Source organism: Erpetoichthys calabaricus, chromosome 10, assembly GCF_900747795.2.
Source record: "Erpetoichthys calabaricus chromosome 10, fErpCal1.3, whole genome shotgun sequence".
Taxonomy (NCBI): Eukaryota; Metazoa; Chordata; class Cladistia; order Polypteriformes; family Polypteridae; genus Erpetoichthys; species Erpetoichthys calabaricus.
In genome coordinates, this window is record NC_041403.2 from 27,650,464 (window position 1) to 27,674,845 (window position 24,382).

Consider the following 24,382-nt stretch of genomic DNA (forward strand, 5'->3'; position numbering starts at 1 on the left):
TACAAATACCCACCGCCTTCGCCCCCCTGTGACCAAACTTCATACAATGGAGACCGAGCCTTTGCAGCTGCTGCTCCACAGCTCTGGAATCCCCTACCAGACAGCCTGAGAACACAGCAGATTGTGGGCTGTTTTAAAAAACAGCTAAAGACTTTTCTATTTAGGAAAGCATATTAGCAAGAATGCTATAATTATTGTTGTTTTATCTCTGTTTTTATCTTGCCTTGCCTTTGTTTAATCTTTTTATGTTGCACTTTGAGGTTTATTGCTAATGTAAAGTGCCCCTATAAATAAAATGCATTATTACTACTCAGGTGTTTTGAGTACTAAATGGGCATCTCCTGTTCACTTTCATTTTCACCTTCTTTTGAATGGGATGCAAAACACAGTTTACTTCAAATGCATATTTTGGAATTCATATTTTCACAAACATAGCTGACGATTATTTCAACTTTACATTAATTTTGACACTATTATCATAACTGAAAAACAGAGAGCGCACACTGTGACAGGGTATCGTTCACTTTTACCATTAGTTCATTGATGTTTTTAAATTCCAATGTATAATCGATTTTACAGAAACATTTTTCCATTACTATGGGTTATGTTTATTTTTAAAACTTGCAATGTTCTCTTCATACACGTGACCCACATTTATATTTTTCATAGGGAGACTTCTCGGCTGTAGACGGTTTATCTTTTTTTTAACATTTTATTGAATTTATAAGCAAGTAACATTCCATACAAGCAAGTCAAACTTGGCAAATCAACCCCTACCCATGAGAAAGAGAGCTAGGCCAACAGACAGAGTAAAACTTTTAAGAGTAGGAAAAAAGGGGGAGAAAATCCTATTCCTCAATTTAAATTCTTATTCTAAAATGTTATTGGTTAGATCCTGCCAGGTTTTAAAAAAGTTTTGCACAGATCCTGTAAGTGAGAATTTGCTTTTTTCCAATTTCAAATAGTTTTATAACATCAATTGTACAACTGACTTAACAGAAGTGGGTTAGGATTCTTCCAGTTGAGCAAAATAAGTCTGTGTATTAATAGTGTAGTAAAGACAATTACAGCTTGCTTGTCCTTCTGCACTTTAAGCCCCTCTGTGAGCCCAACAAACACAGCTGTTAGTGGATTAGGAGGGATTGTGACATCAAGGCTGTTTGAAAGGCATTTAAAGATTTTGGTCCAGAATGATGTTAATTTGGTGCAGGCCCAAAACATGTGGTCTAGTAAGGCTAGAGCTCGATTGCAATGTTCGCAGGTTGGATCTTGCCCTGGAAACATCCTGGAGAGTTTTAAACGAGACAAATTACTCGATATATAATTTTAAGTTGAATAACTGTATGCTTTGCACATATGGAGCTCGAGTGAATTCTGTGCCTGGCTGCCTTCCACTCCTTTTCTGAAATGGTGAGTAAGAGATCCTTTTCCCAATGTACTTTTGTATCTTTGAAAGGGAGGGTCTTTAAAATGTTTTTATAAATTATAGAAATGCTGTCCTCAAGACTGATCTGTATTTCTTCTCAGGGCCGCTGCTGGCCAAATGGGTGCCCTAAGCAGAAATGTACTTTTGTGCCCCATCCCCCAAATATTACAGAAGTAAAAATAAAATATGTAAATTGTAAATATGTAAATAAAATAAAATTTGGTGGTTGCTGAGGCAAAAACTCGGGCGTGGGAGGAGTTTGGGGAGGCCATGGAGAACGACTTTCAGACGGCTTCGAGGAGATTCTGGTCCACCATCCGGCGTCTCAGGAAGGGGAAGCAGTGCAGTGTCAACACTGTATATGGTGGGGATGGTGCGCTGCTGACCTCGACTCGGGACGTTGTGGGTCGGTGGGGGGAGTACTTCGAAGACCTACTCAATCCCATTAACATGCCTTCCAATGAGGAAGCAGAGCCTGGGGACTCAGAGGTGGGCTCCCCCATGTCTGGGACTGAGGTCACCGAGGTGGTCAAAAAACTACTTGGTGGCAGGGCCCCGGGGGTGGATGAGATACGCCCGGAGTTTCTCAAGGCTCTGGATGTTGTAGGACTGTCTTGGTTGACACGCCTCTGCAACATCGCATGGACATCAGGGACAGTGCCTCTGGATTGGCAGACCGGGGTGGTGGTCCCCCTCTTTAAGAAGGGGGATCGGAGGGTGTGTTCCAACTACAGAGGGATCACACTCCTCAGCCTCCCTGGAAAAGTCTATTCAGGGGAACTGGAGAGGAGGGTCCGTCGGATAGTCGAGCCCCGGATTCAGGAGGAACAGTGTGGTTTTCGTCCTGGTCGCGGAACAGTGGACCAGCTCTATACCCTTAGCAGGGTCCTGGAGGGTGCATGGGAGTTTGCCCAACCAGTCTACATGTGTTTTGTGGACTTGGAAAAGGCATTCGACCGTGTCCCTCGGGGAATCCTGTGGGGGGTACTCCGAGAGTATGGGGTACCGGCCCCCCTGATAAGGGCTGTTCAGTCCATGTACGATCGGTGCGAGAGCCTGGTCCGCATTGCCGGCAGTAAGTCGAACTCGTTTCCAGTGAAAGTTGGACTCCGCCAGGGCTGCCCTTTGTCACTGATTCTGTTCATAACTTTTATGGACAGAATTTCTAGGCGCAGCCAGGGCGTTGAGGGGGTCCAGTTTGGTGGGCTCAGGATTGGGTCACTGCTTTTTGCAGATGATGTTGTCCTGTTTGCTTCATCAGGCCGTGATCTTCAGCTCGCTCTGGATCGGTTCGCAGCCGAGTGTGAAGCGGCTGGGATGAGAATCAGCACCTCCAAATCCGAGACCATGGTCCTCAGCCGGAAAAGGGTGGAGTGCCCTCTCAGGGTTGGTGGTGAGATCCTGCCCCAAGTGGAGGAGTTCAAGTATCTCGGGGTCTTGTTCATGAGTGAGGGAAGAATGGAGCGTGAGATCGACAGGCGGATCGGTGCGGCATCCACAGTAATGCGGGCTCTGCATCGGTCTGTCGTGGTGAAAAGGCGAAGCTCTCAATTTACCAGTCGATCTATGTTCCTACCCTCACCTATGGTCATGAGCTATGGGTAGTGACCGAAAGAACGAGATCGCGAATACAAGCGACTGAATTGAGTTTCCTCTGCAGGGTGTCTGGGCTCTCCCTTAAAGATAGGGTGAGAAGCTCAGTCATCCGGGAGGGGCTCAGAGTAGAGCCGCTGCTCCTCCGCATCGAGAGGAGTCAGATGAGGTGGCTCAGGCATCTGATCAGGATGCCTCCTGGACGTCTCCCTGGTGAGGTGTTCCGGGCACGTCTAACCGGGAGGAGGCCCCGGGGAAGACCCAGGACACGCTGAAGGGACTATGTCTCTCGACTGGCCTGGGAACGCCTTGGGATTCTCCCAGAAGAGCTAGAAGAAGTGGCCGGGGAGAGGGAAGTCTGGGCATCTCTGCTCAAGCTGCTGCCCCCGCGACCCGACCTCGGATAAGCGGGAGACAATGGATGGATGGATGAAAAATAAAATAATAAATAAAACTTATGAACGTACCTGAAAGTGATGCATGGGCTTCATCTTGGGCTTTTTTTTTCTTTTGTTTCTCGGCGCCGGACTGTTGATGTCTCTTTCCAGGACCAGGCATATTGTTCAATTATTATAATTTTTGGCCAAATAGGCAGCCGTAACAGAGGTGAGGGCGCGTGCGTCGTCACGTGTGCTTAGCCTACTCTGCGTTCACCGTAAAATGCAATATATACGTTTATATTTTTGTTTATTTGTATATGTATATTATTAATATTAATTTATTATTATAAAATATAAAAACGATTTTTTTGAGCAGCTGGGATGGTGCCCCCCTGGGAGTTGGTGCCCTACGCAGACTGCGTACTCTGCGTATAGGAAGCGGCGGTACTGTTTCTTCTGGAATAGAAGTGGGTGGGAGATGAGGAAAATTGGGCAGATTTTGTTAGCAAAGTTTCTAATTTGGAGATAGTGGAAGAATAGAAAGTTAAATTTGGACTGTAATTGTTGGTATGATGCAAAGATGTTATCTATGTACAAATCTCTAAGTGATTTAATCCCGGACGTTTTCCAAACATTAAAATCTGCGTTTGTTTGGGAGGGTGGAAAAAGGTGGTTATCGTGCAGAGGTGCCACAGATAAAAGCTTCTCTGTCTTGAAGTGCTTCTTACATTGGTTCCATATTCTGAGTGAATGAAGCACAACTGGGTTGTTAGTATATTGACGAGACATTGTATTTACTGGGGAACAAAGCAAGGAAAATAAGTACTTCAGGTTTTTATTTCTTTTGCAGACCAAGCCTGTGTGTGTTTATCTTAATCAGAAGCCTGCTGTCTATTGGACCAGGTTATCGAGGGCACTGCTGCTCTGTGAGGCTCAAAGTCACCACCCCTTACTTTGAGTGCCACCTTCTTGAGGCATTGGATTTGTTTAGAAATGTGACACTCAGTGAGTCGTCTAATTGTTCCTGCCCACTCTTAAGCAAAATTCACTCATGGCTGTCTCCAGATGTATGTATTATACATCTGACACTTTTACAACAGGACACCATTTACTTTGACAGGTGGTCTTTGTGTAACTGCCCTCCTGTAATGTGTTGTGCTTTAACTGCCAGTTGGAGTTTCCTCTCCCAATAAGTTCCTTTTTCTTGACATCCCCCTGCCTGGTGCCATCCTACCAGCCAGGTAACTCTTTTATAAATCATAATTCTGTTATCTCTCTATTATAATAAAAAAATCTATGGACGAGACATGACTTTTGGAAGAGACTTTTTGAAAGGAAGTCCCACGAGACAGAGTCTTTTTCCATAAGATTCTTTCAAGTCACACCCAACTATTTTCAAACCACGGTCATCAGGTGCATTCTGGCACTTAACCTGTCACAATGTAAATCCAAACACGGAATCAAAACTCAGTGTGATCTTGAAGAGAAGTTAATTCCAAATATTGTTTTAACTGAAGTTTTAAAGTAAAGGTGAAAATAATGCATATGTAACAATTCAAGTCTCTTTAAATTGTATATCCGGTTAACCAAACCCGGGGGTTGGTGAGTGAAGTGGGCAAGGGGCAGATCCCCCTAATTTTCTTTATAAAATACACTTAAGTAGTGCTTTCTCATTAACAATGGAATAAAATGACTGATTGATAAAATGGGTTTAGAAATGGGTGGCATGGAATTGCAGCGGTGGCATTGCTGCCTCACACTGGGGAGACCAGACTTACCTAATGGGTCCTCCCTGCATGGAACTTTTAATGTTCTCTGCATGTCTACTTGTTGGCATGTCTGTTCTACAGTCCAAAGACAGGTGAATTGATGTGTTTATGTGTGTGTGTGTGTGTTCACCCAGCACTGGACTGGCACTCTGTCCAGGGGATTGTGTCTCTCTTGTGCCTCATACTTGTGGGGATAGACTGTAGCCCCTCCACAACTCCGCTCATGATGAAGCGGGAATAGGAAATGATATGGTGTGGTGTGAAGAGAAACACACGGGTTCAAACAGTGTTTTGGGGTGTCATCTGACCAAACCCCGTGCTGATTAAAGAAACAAGGTCAAAAAATATTTACAGGCATAAAAAAGTACAGAAATGTCACAATAAAGGTGGAATGTCCACAAAATAACCAAAAAGAAGAGTGCATAAACTGACCTCCTGGTTCAAATGAATGCAAGTTGATGTCTGGAACAGGTGGGATTTATAGCAGGAAACAGAAATGAGGTCACGGTAGCTGAATCTCTGGACTGTGGACAGAGAAGAAGACTGAGTTAATGATGGTGTCCTCTCTGGGTCCAGGGTGTAGTTACATTCTCAGAGCGCTGAAGGTGACCCCTAAGTGCTCATGCCTGACATATGGGTTTACAAAATTAATAGACAGATGGATGATTTTGAGCGCTGGACTGTTGCATTTAACATATGGCATTAAAACAGGGTGTCACTTGCAAGGTTAAATCAATACAAAGCGGCAGAAGGTGTCTGCCCTTTTGACAGACATTTATTTGGTTTTTAGCTACCTTTAGGCAGTGAGCAGTACCCTGCTGGTACAACAGACGGCCATCCTGGTAGTGTTGTTTTGTTGGGGGATCCTGTGCCCACTTCTCACACTCCTGAAGTTAATTAAAAAGATTTGTGCCTGACCTAAATCCAAGATGGGAAAGGATGTATTGTGTGAATAGTTTAAATCTTGTGTGATTCAATTATGTGTACTGCTTGTTTATTATAGGGGAAGTAACACAACTCCAGGTTAAATACCACTAAGAACTGCTAATCAGATTTGTAACTTTATTTACTTCTCTCTATATATAAAATCCAACATTTGTCTGTCTGGATGTCTGTCCACTTTTCATGAGAGAACTACTTAATGGATTTAGATTGTGTTTTTTTTTTGATAATTTACTTGAACATTCCGGTTGATTTTGCGACTTCCGTCATCATGTTAAGTATCACAGTTCGCTTACAGGAGCGATTTGTTCGCAATAAGCGAGTAGCATATTATTGCGGTAATCCGAGACAGAGGATGCGGGCCGAGGGGAGGGGGAAGCATGACATCAGGAGTGGAGAACTGGCAGGACCCTCCTCACTCACGCACAAGCCTCGAAGCGTACCGTGCTTCCTTTTAGGTAGCGAAAGAGAGAACTACTTAATGGATTTAGATCAGGTTTTTTTATATAATTTGCTTGAACATTTCAGTTGATTTTGCAACTTCTCTCATCACGCTAAGTATCATAGTTCGCTTCCAGGAGTGATATAGTCGTGCTAATCCGAGCGAGAGACTACGGGCCAAGGGGAGGGAGATGCGTGACGTTAGGAGGGAAGACCCAGGCGGGGCCCTCCTCACACATTTACCAGCCTTGGCACGTACCTTGCTTCCTCTTAGGTAGCAAAAGAGAGAACTACTTAACGGATTTAGATCGGGTTTTTTCTATTGTTTGCTTGAACATTCTGGTTGATTTTGCGACTTCTCTCATCGTGCTAAGTATCATAGTTCAATTCCAGGAGTGATATATTCGCGCTAATCCGGGACAGAGGCTATGGGCTGAGGGGAGGGGGAAGCGTGACATCATGAATGGGGAGCTGGGCGGGGCCCTCCTCACTCACGCGTCAGCCTCCATTCGAATCGGTCTATCTCTGTCCATGTTTTGGAGCATACTTTGCCTCCGGTTAGCTAGCAATACCTGTTTGTTTATTGATTTTTAACATTTGTTCTGTTTCATTACTACACAGGAAAAGTTATGGGGGACAGATAGTAATTAATAATGCATAAATTAGGTATAAATTAATAAGTGGGTCATCCTGGTACTGCTTGAACCCAAAGATACATTAAATAGGTGCATTTATTCTCAATAAAATACAGAAGGGAAGAATGGTTTGAGAGAAAGCACAGAGCAAACAAAAACCTATCGCTCCACTCAGCACTTCCATATAAGTTCTCCCTTCTGTAAGTTCATCCTGGCCTAGCAGAGTCTAATGTGTCTCAGCTCAGAAACTATGCCAATGATTCCTGATCTCTAACATGTTGAAGAAGTACTGAGACTTTCTACCCAAGGAGCTACAACTTCTCTACTTCTGTCTCGGGGGGGTTAATTATCTTGTTTCGCCATCAGTCTTCTCATACTGGCTGGCAAAGTTAATTTAACAGGCCAAATGGTTGTTTAACTTTAGCCTTTTAACCTCTCACAGGCTCACAATTTTTTATATAAACATTTAAATGTATGCACATATACAGTGCATAAAAAGCATCCACTCTCTTGGAAGTTTTCAGATTGCATTGTTATACAGCACTGAAGAACAGTGGATTTAATTTGGCCTTTCTGACACTGATCAGCAGAAAGACCCTTTAATGTCAAAGTAAAAACAGATCTCTGCAAAGTGATCTAAAGTAATTATAAATATAAAACACAAAATAATTTATTGCATAAGAAAATATCCAAGTCACTTAATATTTCTTGGAGTCCAGTACAAGCACCCATCCTGGTCAGGATGCCCGTCCATCTCCATCCTTCCATTGCAGCCCATTGCATAATGTGAATAACTTAGACAAGAAGTCATAAAGGGTTGGGGCACTTAGGTGATCCTCATATAATTCAGAGCTGAATGATTGTAGAAATACACACAATCATTGCTGAGAGGTGTCTTGTTCAGACGAGAGTCTGATTAGGACTGACTTCAAGATGGCAGCAGAGCCAGTTTTCATGGAAGATGAGTCAGAGGTGGCAGGTTCAGCATGTCAGAAGGAAAAAGAGGAAATAAAAAGAGAGTGCATAGGATTAAAATGTCTCTAATTTGGTCACACAGGTGGTTGTTAAAAAAAAATAAAACACTTGGCCGGTATGTCTTCAGGGCCATTTGCCCTGGAGACTAGAAGAGAAGAGGCTGGCAAAAAGTTGTAGGTGGGTTCAGTAGAACACCTTAGGGTCATTATGGTTGTGACTGTGAAGTAAACAAACCACCTGGTAAGTTCCACACACTCACATTAAGTTATAGCAGGCCAATGTAGCTTTACCAATCAACCTAATCCTAACTGAAACCACAAACGTGCGAAGAATGGTAATGGGAATATGGAAAGAAACTAGATAGATAGATAGATAGATAGATAGATAGATAGATAGATAGATAGATAGATAGATAGATAGATAGATAGATAGATAGATAGATAGATAGTTGATATGAAGTGCACTGTATATTGTACAAGTTGCCTTTGATTCAGCTAAATAGATAGATATGAAAGGCACTATATACTGCGAAGGTCACCTTGGAGTTGAATTCAGATAGATAGATAGATAGATAGATAGATAGATAGATAGATAGATAGATAGATAGATAGATAGATAGATAATATATAGTGCCCTACATATCTATCTATCTATGTTGGCTAGTGTAATATAGAACAGATATTGTAAAGTCTATATGCATTACACTACATTTTTATTGAATATTCTTTCCCACCATTCATCATTCAACATTGCAGAGTGCTTTCTAGAGTGCATTACAAAACAAATGTAATTAAACAATGGAGTATGCAGAGATGAAAATCAAATATATGCAGAATAATAAAGTCATAGAGCGCAGTAAATCGGAAAGGCTAAAGGTGAATCAGCAGGGGACTGTAGGAGAAGTAGAAAATGGTGTGGCAAAGATTAAGGATGACGAATGCGATTTGAATGTAATAGAGCAGACCTGAATTCTGAAGATAAACCTGCTGCGTTGTGTACAGTGTGGCTCTTCTCTCTTTCTGTTGTTATATTTCTATCTGCTCCATAATGGCATCTGTTTGTTGCTGATTTACTAAATGAAAAGGCCATGAGGAGGAAGCCGGTATGTTTTGGACAGATTTTGCTTTTCTAAGTAACCGCACAATGTTCAATTGGAATGAGATTTGTGTAACAGCTTGATATTTAAGCTTTACTAAGCTTTACTTTTAGTATTTTCTTTTTTTCATTTTAAAATCAAATAGTGCTATCATTCAAAGATACAAAGCACAATCCAACTCTTGGATATTTTTTCTTAATTATGGAATAACATAATATAATGATAACAGTAAGGGTGGACTGCATGATAGCATGCAGTGAATGCACTTGACTTATAATGTGATTTAGGTGATTTAAAATCCTGGACAGACAAACGAACTGCCACGGTAGCGTATTATATAAGAAGATAACATTCTCAAGTCCACTTAATCAAATCCATTAGCAAAAGGCAGGAGCTGAGGCCTGTCCAATGACCACCTCTGAACAAGGAGACGATCAATTGCAGGATCTACTCACAAACAAGGCCATAGAGCTGGTTTAGATGTGCAGATTAACTGAATACACACATCTTAGGGCAGGGTACCTCAAGTTTGGTTCAGAAATGACGCATTGGCTGAAGCAGTAATGGATCATGCAATATTTTTGCTTCTTTTGTTCTTAAATAGCCCCTTTCAATGCCTTTAACGGCTAATTGTTTTCTTTAAACAGCTGCCATTTGGCAATAAGATGCAAATGACAGTCACACCATCTGACTTGGTCAAATGTATCCTGTGTGTATTTTAATAACATATTTGTAAAGACAAAAATCATGAAAGACTGAAGATTGAACTGCTCTGGCCTTCAAATCATCTAGACGATATCCTTTGAAATGAAAATTCTACAATATAAAAATGACTTGGGATGCCACTGTGACAATGCGTGTTCTCTTCAGGCTCCCAACGTCCTTATGGGAGCACTGAACCCACCACCGTCAGTAATGTCAATGAGATGAGCTGACAAAAGGGGACAAATCTTACATGAAGCCAGGGGATATATTCAAAAAGTGATAAAGTGCTTTTATTTAAAACAATAATCAAAACAAACAGTGCAGTGTCCAAAGTTCAATAAATAAATCCTTAAAACCAGTGTCTTGAGGGAAAAAAAAAAAAGTCATCCGTAAATAAATCCTTTAAAATCCGAGGTTAAATGCAGTAGAAGTTAAAAAGCAGTCTCTTTCGTTCTTCTCCGACCCACCTCTGTCACTCTCTCCCCTCCTCACCCATTGCGCGTTGCCGGCGGAGACCAACAGCCACGAGCTTTTTCAGCTAACCTCCGTCTTGGCCCCCATTTGGACGTCACTGCCAGACCGTCGAGGTCAGCTCTCCTCCCGTGATCTTTCGCGCACCCGTAGTTGCTCCTCAGATCCAATGGGAGGACACCTCTCTGCTCACCCCACTCGCTAGTTTTCAGTGAGGCGAACAAGCCCCTAGAGCGCATCGGCCAAATGCTCCTACGCGGGGCCCCAGCTCATGGTGTCTTCTCATCCAAGGTGGCCAGATCCTCTTGCTAAGCTGCCATTCATTTACTTAAACCTTGATTTACTTCACCTCCATCGATCGATCAATACATTCCATTTCCCCCTTTTCTCTGGTGTCAATCTGTAGACATACCTCCATGCGCCTCCGTGGAAGCCAATGAGGCAATCAAGAATGACCGCACCCACACGTGCAGGTGCGACTCGCTCCAATTTCCTCATTAACTTCCCGCGGTTGTGCGATCGCGCCCACGGAGAACGGCACTGTTATACAGATTTAAAAACCTGCCTTTTTTTTCAGAAGCCGCGGACCCGCTATACCAGTGGTCCCCAACCTTTTTGACAGCAAGGACTACTTTATTAGATGCAAGTTTTTCCACGGACCGGTCGGGGTCGGGTCGGGGGTTTGGGGCAGTTTTATACACAATTTACATAACATTTCTATTATTATTAAAGTTATTAAGCAGTTTGCATATGTTTGCAATCTGAGATTTTTCTTCTTTTTTTGTATATAACAAAGACATATGCTTTGCATTTGCCATTCCAACAGATTGCACATCACAAACATTAACACTGCTATCTTTTTTTCGTGTCTGCAGTTTCTAAAGGAGGGTGACAATGAGTTAAATTCCAATGGATGCTTTTCAAGTGTTGACAAGCAATAAGCAAAAGGTATCACTGAAAACCACAGACAACAAAAACAGCAAAAAAATAAATAAAAAATAAAAACAGTTCGAGGAAAGTTCGAAGAAAGAGATTTTTTTACAATGTTTCTGTTTGGGGATCGTTGTGCAAACGTGCACAACTGAGCTGCGACCACAAAAGCATCTGTTGAATGTACTTCGTAGTAACGCGATTTCTATAGACTCATGTCATATGGGGAAACTGTCGGAACCATAAAAATACTTTGTTGTAATACTCTCTCACCTCGGTCTCTCTCCTCTCTCTGCGCCGCTGCAAAGCCCCGCCCGGCAAGCATTCTGAAAAGTCTGAGTGAGTCGCCGTTGCCGGCAGTTCTCTCGCGGCCCGGCTGTCAGACGGCTGCGGACTGGTAGTGGACCGCGGACCGGGGGTTGGGGACCCCTGCGCTATACCACAGCCATCTATGCAGAGTCGCAAGAGTGCACTGTTTTCAATCCACTGTACCTCAATAGATTCTTGTCTCCCACGACTTCACCAGGTAAAAGCGGATTTAGTGAATGGATACGTGTTTTCAGTGTGATGTCATATGTATTAAATTTGCACAAAAAATGTTTTATAAAATATAAAACACCATCCCTACTACATCAACAGTTACTACTACGTCAGCTGGGATGGCCAGTGATGAGTTCACCTCTGACTACAAGTATGAGCTGTTCACAATTGATGATCAAATGAGAAGACAACAGAGTGGGCTACACACACAAAAATCCCCAAAACCAGAAGGTTACAAAACGTGATGAAGCTATGGATAACAACCTGCATTGTTCCTGTTCCAAAGATGGCAGGAGCCTCTTCACCTAATGACTACTAGGGCCAGTGGCCCTTGCGTCCAACGACAAGAAGACCTTTGAGAGGCTGGTCCTGGACTATGAGTCCTCTTGTGGTAGACCATCTGGACTCATTGCAGTTTGCCTATCTGACAAAGAGAGTCTACCCTAGGAGGCGTATTCTCACCGACACACTGTGAGGGTTATTTTTTTATCTCTCCAGTGCCTTCAATACCATCTAGTCATCTCTGTTAAAGGGGTAAGCTGAAGGATATGCAAGCGGTGTCCCAGATAATAGACTGTCTGTCCAGCAGGTCACAGTTTGTGAGACTCGAGGATTGTGTCTCCATCATGGATGTGAGCAACACTGGAGCACCACAAGAAACAGTCCCGTCTTCTTTTCTCACCACTCTGTACACCTTGAACTATAAATATAACAGCAGGTCAGGTCACTTGCAGAAATTCAGAGAAATTGCAGAGATTTTGCACCGTTTTGAGATGAGAGTCTGACTAGGACTGATTTCAAGATGGCAGCAGAGCAACTTTTCAGGAAGATAAGTCAGAGACATCAGGTTCAACATGTCAGAAGGCAAAAGAGGAAATAAAAAGTCGTGGTACTTTAAGGCTTCTGATACAAGCCAGTTCAAAACAGTCATAGTTCAGACCAATGGGGGAACAGAAAACATCTTCACATCTGCCACCAAAACCATTTGTTCAGCTAAAGTTTGCCAGTTAGGCAGCCTGGCTTTCCTCTAGGGGTTGACTGAGAATCCTGCAGAGAAACATTTACCAAATTTGTTTGAGACGCTGCTCCCCAACCCTGTCATAAAATTACAAAGAGACTCAGTTCTAAAGGGGGGAAGGGGTTCTTAAACCATTAAACCATTGCTGTTATTATCAACAATGTAACACTAATATTACATTGCTTTGTCTAAATTACAAATAAATACATACAAAATATTTATCAACTTGTATGCAAAATTTCACATCACAACAATATTATATACTGTGTATACCTATAAAAAATATTGTCACTCATGCAAATTTGAGGACCTCCTTGCAGGCTCAGTCGAAGTACGTAATAACCTACCGAGATGACGGAGGATCTTTCCCCACATCCGTTATAGTTATTTAGCCCCACCCCTTCCAGTCCAGCCACCATAAAACCCTGGGCATCCCAGAAGGAGGAGTCATTTCTGACCAGGGCAACCCACCTTTCAGAGCTCCATTATTGCAACCACTTTGAAGCTTTAATTTTAATTTCCTGTTGAAGGAATGCATGCCACTGAATGTTATTTCTGTTCAATGCTTGTTTGCTTTTCTGTCTCCGGATAATTAAAGGGACGACCTAGTTGGTGCCTCAAAATTTCTTTCCATATTCCTGAGCTGTCATTTCTACACCTAGCCAAAATATGTATGTATTGTAGCGAGATTGAAAATGTCATAACCCTGTGGATAAATCACTAAACGTTTGAGCTGGCATTCCATATTCAAATGAGCAGTTTCAGACCCAGCTGCAGGAGAACCTGTTAAAATGTCAATCCTGCCAAACTGCATATGAATACCAACAGTGAGTTATCCTTCTAATGAAAGTGAGGTACTTAAAAGAGCAGTAAAAAAGAGATAGAGTCCAGACGCACTCTGTGCCACAATACACAAGTGTTAGAAGTGCGATGAGGAGAAGACCTGCAGTTTGATTTATCAATGCACTAAGTGCTGCAGAGACATAAAAATTGCTCTTTTGAGGAGTTGATGGAGAGTCCTGAAGCTGAAATTCATAATCTGGAATGTGATTTGCAGATTCAGTACAGGAAGATAGCTGGTAGACTTTTGCCTCTGAAGGTCCAGCCCCACTTCTCCATCTATGGTCCATTGTCCTGGCTGCACAGTTGCCGGAGGAGTTTCAGACTCTTGGAACTGAGTAAAGTGTGTCAGATCGAGTTGCCAGTGGTCTTAGGAGAGCAGTATGAGGAAGTTCCATCGGCAAAACTATGCAGTGAAAAGATGAGGCAGATTGTAGAGGTGTTACAGAGCAGCCATGGAGGGAGAGTCTCAAGACTAAGGCCCAGGCCTTGAATACCATTAACAGTGTCAGTTCAATGAAGGACGAAGCATTATAGTACATATTATACTGTATCTATAATTAGTATGTGACAAATAAAATTTGATTTGATTTGAACTGGGATCCCAAAGTCACTCAGCCAAAGCAGAGTCAAAGCATTGTGACGTGAGATCGCTACTTGATGTGCCAATAAACAAGAATTACAGAAAACTTCTCCATTTACAACTTTTTTTTTTGTCTTAAGTGGCCAGGCTGCTGTAAAATGTATTTATATCTTGTAAACTTGTTTATTGCTGCTTGTTATTTTTGTCATTAAATCTGCTGGAGGAGAGTTGTTAACTTGTCAGGAATCTTCTATCAGAGATACTACAGCCCAGTCTAGCACAACTTCTTAACTGTGAAATTAACATTACTAATAAATTTAAAAAATGAATTTTATAGGATGTCTTTTCTGGTTAAGAAAGAGAATTTAACTTACATGCATTAAATGAAGGAAGGTGATTAAACAATATCACTATTAAAGATGTTCATTTATTGTGGCAAAACAGCCTTGCTACCTCACAGCGAGTAGTAGTCTGTCTGGTGGGATCTCCGTCTGATGATTTCTTTAATGCTTTAGTCTTTTAAATAACATACAGTTTACAGTGCCTTCAAAAAGTGTTTAGTTTTTTTCACTTTTTTCACATTTTGTTATGTTGCAGCCTTTTGCTAAAATCATTTAGATTATTTTTTTTCCCTTACCAAACAACCCTCAATACCCTAGAATGACAAAGAGAAAACAGGATTTGTGCAAATTTATTAAAAATACTAAACTGAAACATCTCATTAACATAATTGTTCAGACCCTTTGCTATGACACTTGAAATCTGGCAGAGGTGCATCCCATTCTATTGACCATCGCTGAAATGTTTCTAATCCTTGTTTGGAGTCCACCTGTGGTCAATTCAGTTGATTGGACATGATTATGAAAGGCACTCACCTTTTATAGATGAGCCCACAGCTGCCAAAGTATATCACAGCAGAAAATATGAGGTTGAAGGATTGTTTTGAGGCAAAGATCTAGGGAAGGCTACAAAAAAAGTTCTGCTTCATTGCAGGCTCCCATGAGCACAGTGGCTGCTGTAATTCTTAAATGAAAGAAGTTTGGAACAGCCACAACTCTTCCTAGGCCTAACCTATCTGAGTGATCAGATGAGAAGGGCCATGATTAAGAGAAGTGAACAAGAACATGGTGGTCATTCTAGTTGGGCTCCAGAGAACCTGAGATGGAAAAAACATCCAGAAGATCAACCATCACTGCAACTAATCTGGGCTTTATGGCAGACTGGCCAGATGACACATGAAAACCCAAATGGAGTTTGCAAAAAGGCACTTAAAGGACTGTCAGACTATGAAAAACAAACATCTTTGGTCTGCTGAAACCAAGATTGAACTGTCTGATATCAATTTTAAGCATCATGTCTGGAGGAAACTAGACACTACTCATCACCTGTGCCATACCATTCCATTGGTGAAGCATGGTGGTGTCAGCATCATGCCAGGGAGACTAGACAGGGTTGGGAAAAGCTGAGCAGAGCAAAGTACAGAGATATCCTTAAAATCTACATCAGAGCACACTGGACCTTTGACTGGGATGAAGATTCATCTTCCAACAGGACAATAAATAACCTTCTGCGCAAAGCAAAGACAACACAGAGTTGCCCAGCCAGAGATCAGACTTGAGCTCAGTCAAACATCTCATGAAAGACTTATAAATATGGACATTAGTGTCAAAAGGCTTTACGCTCTAAGAACCAAGTTCCCCAAACTATTCTATAACATTTCAGTAATTATTTACCACTCTGATGCTGATCTTTCTCATCATAAAATGATAGCAATTGATGTGACAAATTCATAATTAATTGCAAAATTACAGTATTTGAGGGTTCCTCTAGAGTGCCTCTTTCTCTTGCATGATTTGGTTCAAAAACTAATCAGCACATCGACATCTCATAATAGACTTATTTTCGAGTTTAGTATTTTTCTGTCCAGCCGTTTTTAGCTCTAGACCGTCCTCAAAAAACCGTGACACACAGATACACACCCATCATTGAGATATTGCTATTTTTCGCTATCAGGGGACCCTAAAACGCTGAGATCCGGAAATTGAAATTTTTGATGAATCTAAATCTTTCTCTCCTCCCCCCTAGACAATAGGTTATGGTGGTGGAGGGCGCAAAACTAAAATTGCTTTCTACTGATTATTTCGGTCCTTGCTGATGGAACTTGAGATGATCCACAGAGAAGAAGGACAGACAATCCATAAATCCAGGTGTATTAAGCTGGATGTATCACACGCAAGAAGAGACCAAGCTGGAATCACTGCCAAAGATACTTCAATGACTTTCTGAGTAAAGGGTCTGAATGCTTATATCAATGGGTTGTTACAGTTTGTTTTTTCTTAATAAATGTGCAAAATTTTCTAAAATTCCATTTTTCGCTTTGTCATTCCAGGGTTTTAAGTGTTGTTTGATGGCAGAAAATGACATTTTAAATATGTTAGCATAAGGCTGCAACATAGCAAAATGTGTAAAAAGCAAAAGGGTCTGAATACTTTGTGAAGGCACTGTAAACACCAGTATAAGATTTTGTTAGCTCTTAGTGGTATTACGCATTCTATTTTTTGAAACTGAAAACATGTCAAGCCAGGCCTCATCCATGGTGCCACCAGTGTATGCTAATTTGTTGAGAATGCTGATTCAAATTCCTCCTGCATGCCTATCATTCAACAGATCATCACTGCTATTCAGTTGAATTCATGTTTCACCCTTAAGTACTTTTCTTACATTTCATTGGAATAAATAAAGGAAGTGCAAAGAGAACCTTCTACTAAATGTGTTTAAGTAGTTATACACTTACATTTGTGTATTGTCATATGTGTGGGCATATCAACACCTTCAGCATAGGTAGATTCTGAAGGGCCACCAAGAAAGTATTTGGAGGTAACACTAGGAACCTAACTGTCATCTTCCTTAATGGAAGGGAGGTCTTCAACCAGGAAGACTTCCTATAAGCCTGCCTCCAACTTAACAGTAGCACCAATCCGTTCCATCTCCAGGTTTCAAAACCCAGCAGGCACTACAAAATGGCAATTCATTCCACCAGTCCATCACAAAGGCACATGGTTGTGACAGACACACAAGCTTACTATTTTATTACTTTTTTCCCGCATCATTCTTAAACAGGGATACCCACTGTTGATGTGCTGTCAACTCTTTATAACGTCTCTCTGGTCTTCATTCAGAAAGTATTCAAACCCCTTCACTTTCCATACACTTTATTGTGTTGTAGATTTAATTTAAAATAGGTAAATTTGCCTTTTGTTGTCCATCCTCCTACACAGCCATTATGACAAAATGAATACATTTCCAGAAAGGTTTGCAAATTTATTAAAAATATACAACTGAAATCATTCATTCATGCAGGTATTCTGATCCTTTGTTATAGTCAGGGGTGTCCTGTTTGCTTTAATTTTCCTTGTCATGTGTTTAGAATTTGATTGGAGTCCATCTGAGGCAAACTGAATTCATTGAACAATCTGCCCTCCATTTGTACCAAAGACAGGCAGTGATCAACTTGTTACGGACTGAACGAGTACCAGGGGCCAAAATCCTCCTCGGTTCATCAGAATCATGATATGGACTTGCTCAATGTTGTCATTGGTACTGGACTTGGATGGGCATCCCACTCTGTCTTCATGCATACAACAACAACAACATTTATTTCTATAGCACTGTGGAGGACGGCCAGGGTCCATGCCCGGCCAGGACGTCCCTTCTACTTGTATTTCGGGGGAGCAGCCATGGACTCCTCAATACCTCCCCCATGACGCTTGGTGGCAGCCTCCCTGGTTAATGATGATGTCTCAGTTTCCCACAGGGTTTCATGGGAGATGGAGTTCTTCCCAACCCTGTGGGGACCTGGGATGGCCGCCAGGGGGCGAAGCAGAGATAGTTAAGCCCAGCTGGTCTAATCATGGGCCCCACACGGGAATGCAATTGGGAACAGGTGAGCAAGCACCAGGAGCACTCCCGGGAGGGCCATAAAAGAAGCCAGCAACCACCACTCAGGGCCAGAATTGGGAGGAAGAGGACAAGGTACCTGAGAGGAGTGGTGGTGCCAACGGAAAGATTGCTGTCTTGAGAAAGAGGTACTTTGGGACTGTGTTATACCTGTGGGGTTCACGGGGAAGAAAAAGATTTATTTGTGTTGTTTTAAGTGCTTGTTGGACTGTGTTGGGCCTGTGGGACACGGGGAAGACGTGCCCCACGGCTGAAGAGAAAATAAAAAGATTTGCGTTCAATTTATACGTGCCTCAGTGTGAATCTGTGCCGGGTCAGACGCTTATATAGCGCCTTATTCACAAGCACATTTTCCTGCAAAATGATGTAGCTCAAAGTGCTTTTCAAGATGAAGAAAGAAAAAAGAAGAATATAAAAATAAGATTAGGCAATACTAAATAATAAAGAATAAAGTAAAGTCTGGTGGCCAGGAGGCCAGAAAAAAGAAAAAACTCCAGAGGGCTGGAGAGAAAAACAAAATCTGCAGGGGCTCCGAGGCCACGAGACCACCCAGCCGCCACTGGGCACTCTACCTAACATTAATGATCTCAATCAGTCCTCATGGTTTTCAGGGTTCACGTGGAAGAATTAGATGATGATGGTCATGTGGACCTCTGGTCTTTGATCCATCAATGTAGGGACAGCACGGTGCTTTGATTGGGTGGTGGTGGCGCAGATCACAACCACATAAAACTGGAAAAAGAACAGCAGAGAAAGAAGGGGTTAGTATTGATTGCGAAGCCATGATAAAAACAATAATTCAATGCATAAACAGAATATCAGGGTTACACTAAAGTGAAGCTATGAGAAAGCCATGTTAAAATAATGAGTTTTTAGCAGTTTTTTAAAGTGCTCCACTGTATTAGCTGGAGAATTTCTATCGGTCAGCTATTCCAGATTTTAGGTGCATAACATCAGAAGCCCACCTAGCCACTTCTTTTAAGTTTAACTCTTGGAATTCTAAGCAGACACTCATTTGAAGATCTAAGGTTACGATTTGGAGTGTAAGGTGAGAGGCATTATGAAATATAGGATGGAGCGACATTATTTCAGGCTTTGTAAACCATCAGCAGTATTTTAAAATCAATTCTGAATTACAGAAGTAACCAATGTAGTGACATCGGAACTGGAGAGATGTGCTTGGATTTTCTTTTCCCAGTTAAGATTTTAGCAGCTGCATTCTGCACTCATTGCAATCGATTGATATCTTTTTTGGGTGGTCCTGAGAGGAGTGCGTTACAGTAATCTAGTCGACTAAAAACAAAAGTGTGAACTAATTTTTCAGCATCTTGCAAAGGGATCTCATTTTTGCTATATTTCTTATGTGAAAAAAGTAAATTGATTAATATGTGATTTAAAATTCAGTTCAGAGGCAATAATCACCCCTACATTCTTTACCTCCATCTTGACTTTTAAGCCTTATGGATCAAGATTTTTTCTAACACTTGTCTGACCATTTTGGAACTTCTTAATTCCTTCATAAATACTCCTCGGTGGTAAAACGCTGCCTCCATATTGTGCAGCAAGCCTTACAGGGTAGGATTCAAAAGTAATGAGCCTCATTTTGTTCTGATGCGAACGTACCTCGCCGTGCGCCCCACTTGCCAGCGACGGCGACGGTGGGTGTTGGCTTCACAACGCAATGGAGCTCCTACCGCTCCGAGCTTTCGGAGCGGTAGGATCGGCCTTGACGGGAACCCCTGTGCGGTAGTGCGTTACATGGCGGAATGGAAAGTTCGTTAGAGCAACGGTACGCGTTGAAGACGAAGGCCATGCTCATTGCCTTCTTCGGAGTGAAGGGGATCATCCACTACGAGTTTGTCCCGCAAGGACAGACCATGAATGCTGCTTACTACTTGGAAGTCCTGAAAAGGCTGAAAAGAAGCGTCGCGCGCAAGCGAAGGGACATCAAGGACAGCTGGAAGCTTCACCACGATAATGCGCCCAGCCACACCGCCTTCATCGTGAGCACCTACCTGGCCCGGGTGAACGTTCCGGTGGTCCCCCAGCCTCCCTACTGTCCGGATGTGTCGCCTTCTGACTTCTTCTTGTTTCCGCGCTTAAAATCAGCGCTGAAAAGAAAACGCTTCGACTCGATCGAGGACATCCAAGCAAATGTCAAGGCAGCCCTTGCAGCTATCCCGGAACAGACCTACGTGGACGCCTTCGAGTCATGGAAAAGCCGCCTACAAAAGTGTATTGATGCAGGAGGTGCCTATTTTGAAGACTATTAATTAGTTGTACTGGTTTGCTCAATAAATTTGTCTTTTTGAACAAAGGCTCATTACTTTTGAATCCTACCCTGTATATCTATTACAGCCCTGGAACTCCCTCACTCCGTAAAAAGCAGATCACTGCTCGCTGCTCTTCTCTGATGCTAATGGAGAGTGGAGCAGTTATGTTTACCCCTAGAAAACAACAAGAGGAAGTGATTGATTAAGGTCTAAACTTTACCCCTGTGACCACAGGCACATTGTGCCATCCAACAACACAATAATAAAAGTGACTTCCCCTTATATATACTGTACACGTGTCTATCGTCTGCAGAATATCAATCTGAATTGTTGTATCATCTTTGAGGCCTTTCAGCCTCATTAGTTTCATGGTTAACACACAGCTTACATTTTGTTCTTCAATAGAGTTTGAAATCAAGGCATCTCACCTTCCAAAATGTACCCTTTAACCTATATATTTAAAAAACGATTTTACTAATGCAGAGTGGGGCTTCTTGTTTGATAAAGAAGTCTGTCTCCTCCTGCACTGCTTGAAGAATTGGAGCAATTATAATTAGACATTTAATGTAACACTCACTTGTTGCTAATAAATTTGTTTATTTCATTATTGGAGAAAGTGTATGCGTGTTCGGAAGAATATTTTTTACATTATAAAGATTGAGTGATCCATATATTTTGATTAGAAGGCAGTATCTTTTATCTCTTTATTTCTTTTGATCAATATATTATTGATTCCAAATCTCATAGTTCAGCAACATTTTAAAATCACACATGTACTGTATGTTGACAGTTAGATTCAATACCTAAAGGGAGGCACATGGTTCTCCTACTTATACCTTTGTGCAGAAGATTGTAAAAAACTAGATGATATCAAATAAGAATTGTAACATAATCAAAAAAAAAAGAGTCATTATCAATCATTTCTAACTAACAGCTTTTACAATGCTGGTTTGCAGTGACGAATTTAGATTTCTGGCAGGTAAGGACCAGTCTGCCTCAAGGTGCAATGGATTTTGACTTCCACTAATGAGTAAAAACTCAAGTCAACAGCCCCCTACCTTTCTGTAACTAGTGACAATTTCGAAAGCAAAGGGAAGCAGGACTTAATGAGATTGTGTGTTTTATTTCTAGGTTTGAATTAAATCCTGAGTCTGAACAAGACCATCCTGTGGCAGATGTTGTTTTTCTGCTTGAAAGGAAACAATGCATAAAAAACAGCAGAGTGATGAAGTATAACCCAGGATGATACACTATGTGCTGCTGTTTATACGGGATTACATCTGTACAATGTGACCTTATCACTGTCAGCTATTCTTCTATCATTTTTGAATAAAGAGAAGCTTATATAAAAAGGAATTACTCTTTCTGTACCGAAGCTTCCAGGTTTTCTGTGCCTACAGAAATCAGCATGAGCTGGAATGCATCTGAGTTGTCAGATTCAATATAGTAAGGATTGCCAACTTTAATTACAGACTGGCACAGACCGTTGAAGTGATTTAATGAACTCTATTCACACAGAACTGAATGGACTTACAAATTTTCCTAGTGGCTTAGGAGGATGTATACAATCCTTCACACCACAGCTTCCTATCTCAGCTTCAGTAAAATCTCTATTTAAATATATGTTGTGTATGCATTTCAATTTAAACTCTGTGTATTAAGCACATTAAACTTCTTCAAATACTGTATGAATAATAAAACACAACATAAACACAAAATGTAATTTTTAATATAAAAAGGGAAACATAAGCAATGAAGTATAATCAAGGAAATTACCAAACATACAATGCATTCAGATTACAGATGTCACAGTACCAGAATTTTTTTAATTAATAGCAAAACCAGTGAAATTATATGATACTCGATAACTTTTCAGTGCAGCAAAAACAGAAATCCCCTTCAATGGCTTCTCCTAAAATAACTATGTTATTCAAGCGAACAATATTGTGTCTTTTCTGTAATACAGTATAAAATATTTAAATTCTAACAGGAACAACTTTAAAAATTTTGATATACCCACCATGAAGTTCCCCAACTATAATTAAAAAGAATAATCCACCTGAAAATGAAATATTTTTTAAAATGTTAGTTTTTGGGTTTTTTTGTTCTTTATTTCACCTTATACAATTTCTTGTATTAGGAATTTGTTAGTTTTTGCATACCCCTTGGGGTCAGAGCGCAGGGTCAGCAATTGTACAGCGCGCCCCTGGAGCAATTACAGGTTAAGGGTCTTGCTCAAGGACCCAGCAGAGTAGGATCTCTTTTGGCAGTGACGGGGATTCAAACCAGCAACCTTCTGGATACCAGCGCAGATCCTTAGCCTCAGAGCCACCCCAGTTTGTAGTGGTGTTCAAGAAAATTTTTTAACTCTCATGCTTACATGGAGAAATTAAATATTGAATATTCCAACTCTTCTGGGGACCTGGGTTCGATTCCCGGGTCCTCCCTGCGTGGAGTTTGCATGTTCTCCCCGTGTCTGCGTGGGTTTCCTCCGGGCGCTCCGGTTTCCTCCCACAGTCCAAAGACATGCAGGTTAGGTGGATTGGCGATTCTAAATTGGCCCTAGTGTGTGCTTGGTGTGTGGGTGTGTTTGTGTGTGTCCGGCGGTGGGTTGGCACCCTGCTCAGGATTGTTTCCTGCCTTGTGCCCTGTGTTGGCTGGGATTGGCTCCAGCAGACCCCCGTGACCCTGTATTCGGATTCAGCGGGTTGGAAAATGGATGGATGGATATTCCAACTCTGCAGAATCGATTGGGGCCAATGTTGGAGAGTACCAAACAAAGTGAAAAACGACCATAGGAAAAAAGAAAAAAAATCTTGCAACTCGTAATGCGTTATCCACATGATTTGTAGGCATTAACTTGTTTAATTTTGAGATCCTCAGTCTGCTGACATTATGTGTATTTTTCCAAGTTTTTATTTCATTTCTGTTACTTTCACTTATCATTTCTTATTTGTGTTCTCTTTCTTAAATGTGCTTCCATTTCCTGTGTTTCGTGGGTGTCGCCTCAGGAGGTGGGGCCACTCTGATGTCTTTTTTATGCACAATTATGGTTATCTTCTTCCTTAAGTGGATTTCTAGTCATTTTGTCAGGATTCTTTGGGACCTGCTAGGCCAGAAGCCATCCGTTAGCAGTAAGGAAAAGCTGGATTGGTGTGAGAAAAACTTTTGCATAGATAGATAGATGCTGACCTGTTGCTACTCTGTAGGCAAGCATCAAGGATTTACATTTAACACGTGCTGCTACAAGGATCCAATATAGTGATATGAAAAGAGTAGTGACATGTTCCGCTATGTCTGGGTGAACACTAGATGCACCGCTGCATTCTGAATTATCTGCAGTAGCTTGGTGACACATGCTGGTCACTCCTGCTAGTAAGGAGTTGATAAATAGATAGATAAATAGATAGGAATGACACTATATAATAGATAGATACATAGCAGGGAAATTCATATACTACAGCAGCAATACACAACATAACATAGTGCAAAGCAGTAAAAACAAAGTGCAGATTATTACAAATATGCAAGACCTAGAATTATTTATTCAGAATACTTATTGTCACGCACATGCGCATGGGAGACATCTAAATGGAAGGTAATTCCATGCCAAGCCAGGGGGTGGTGGGGTACAGTAAACTTCTCTCTTTCATTCCTGCAGCCCAAACATGGGAAATTCTGCCTGGACCCGTTGACATCAGTTCCTGTTCCGGCCCCGATGATGTCACTTCCTGTTCCAGCCTCGATCACATCACTTCTGGTTCTGGCCACAACCACATCACTTCCTGTTCCAGCCACTCTGACATCA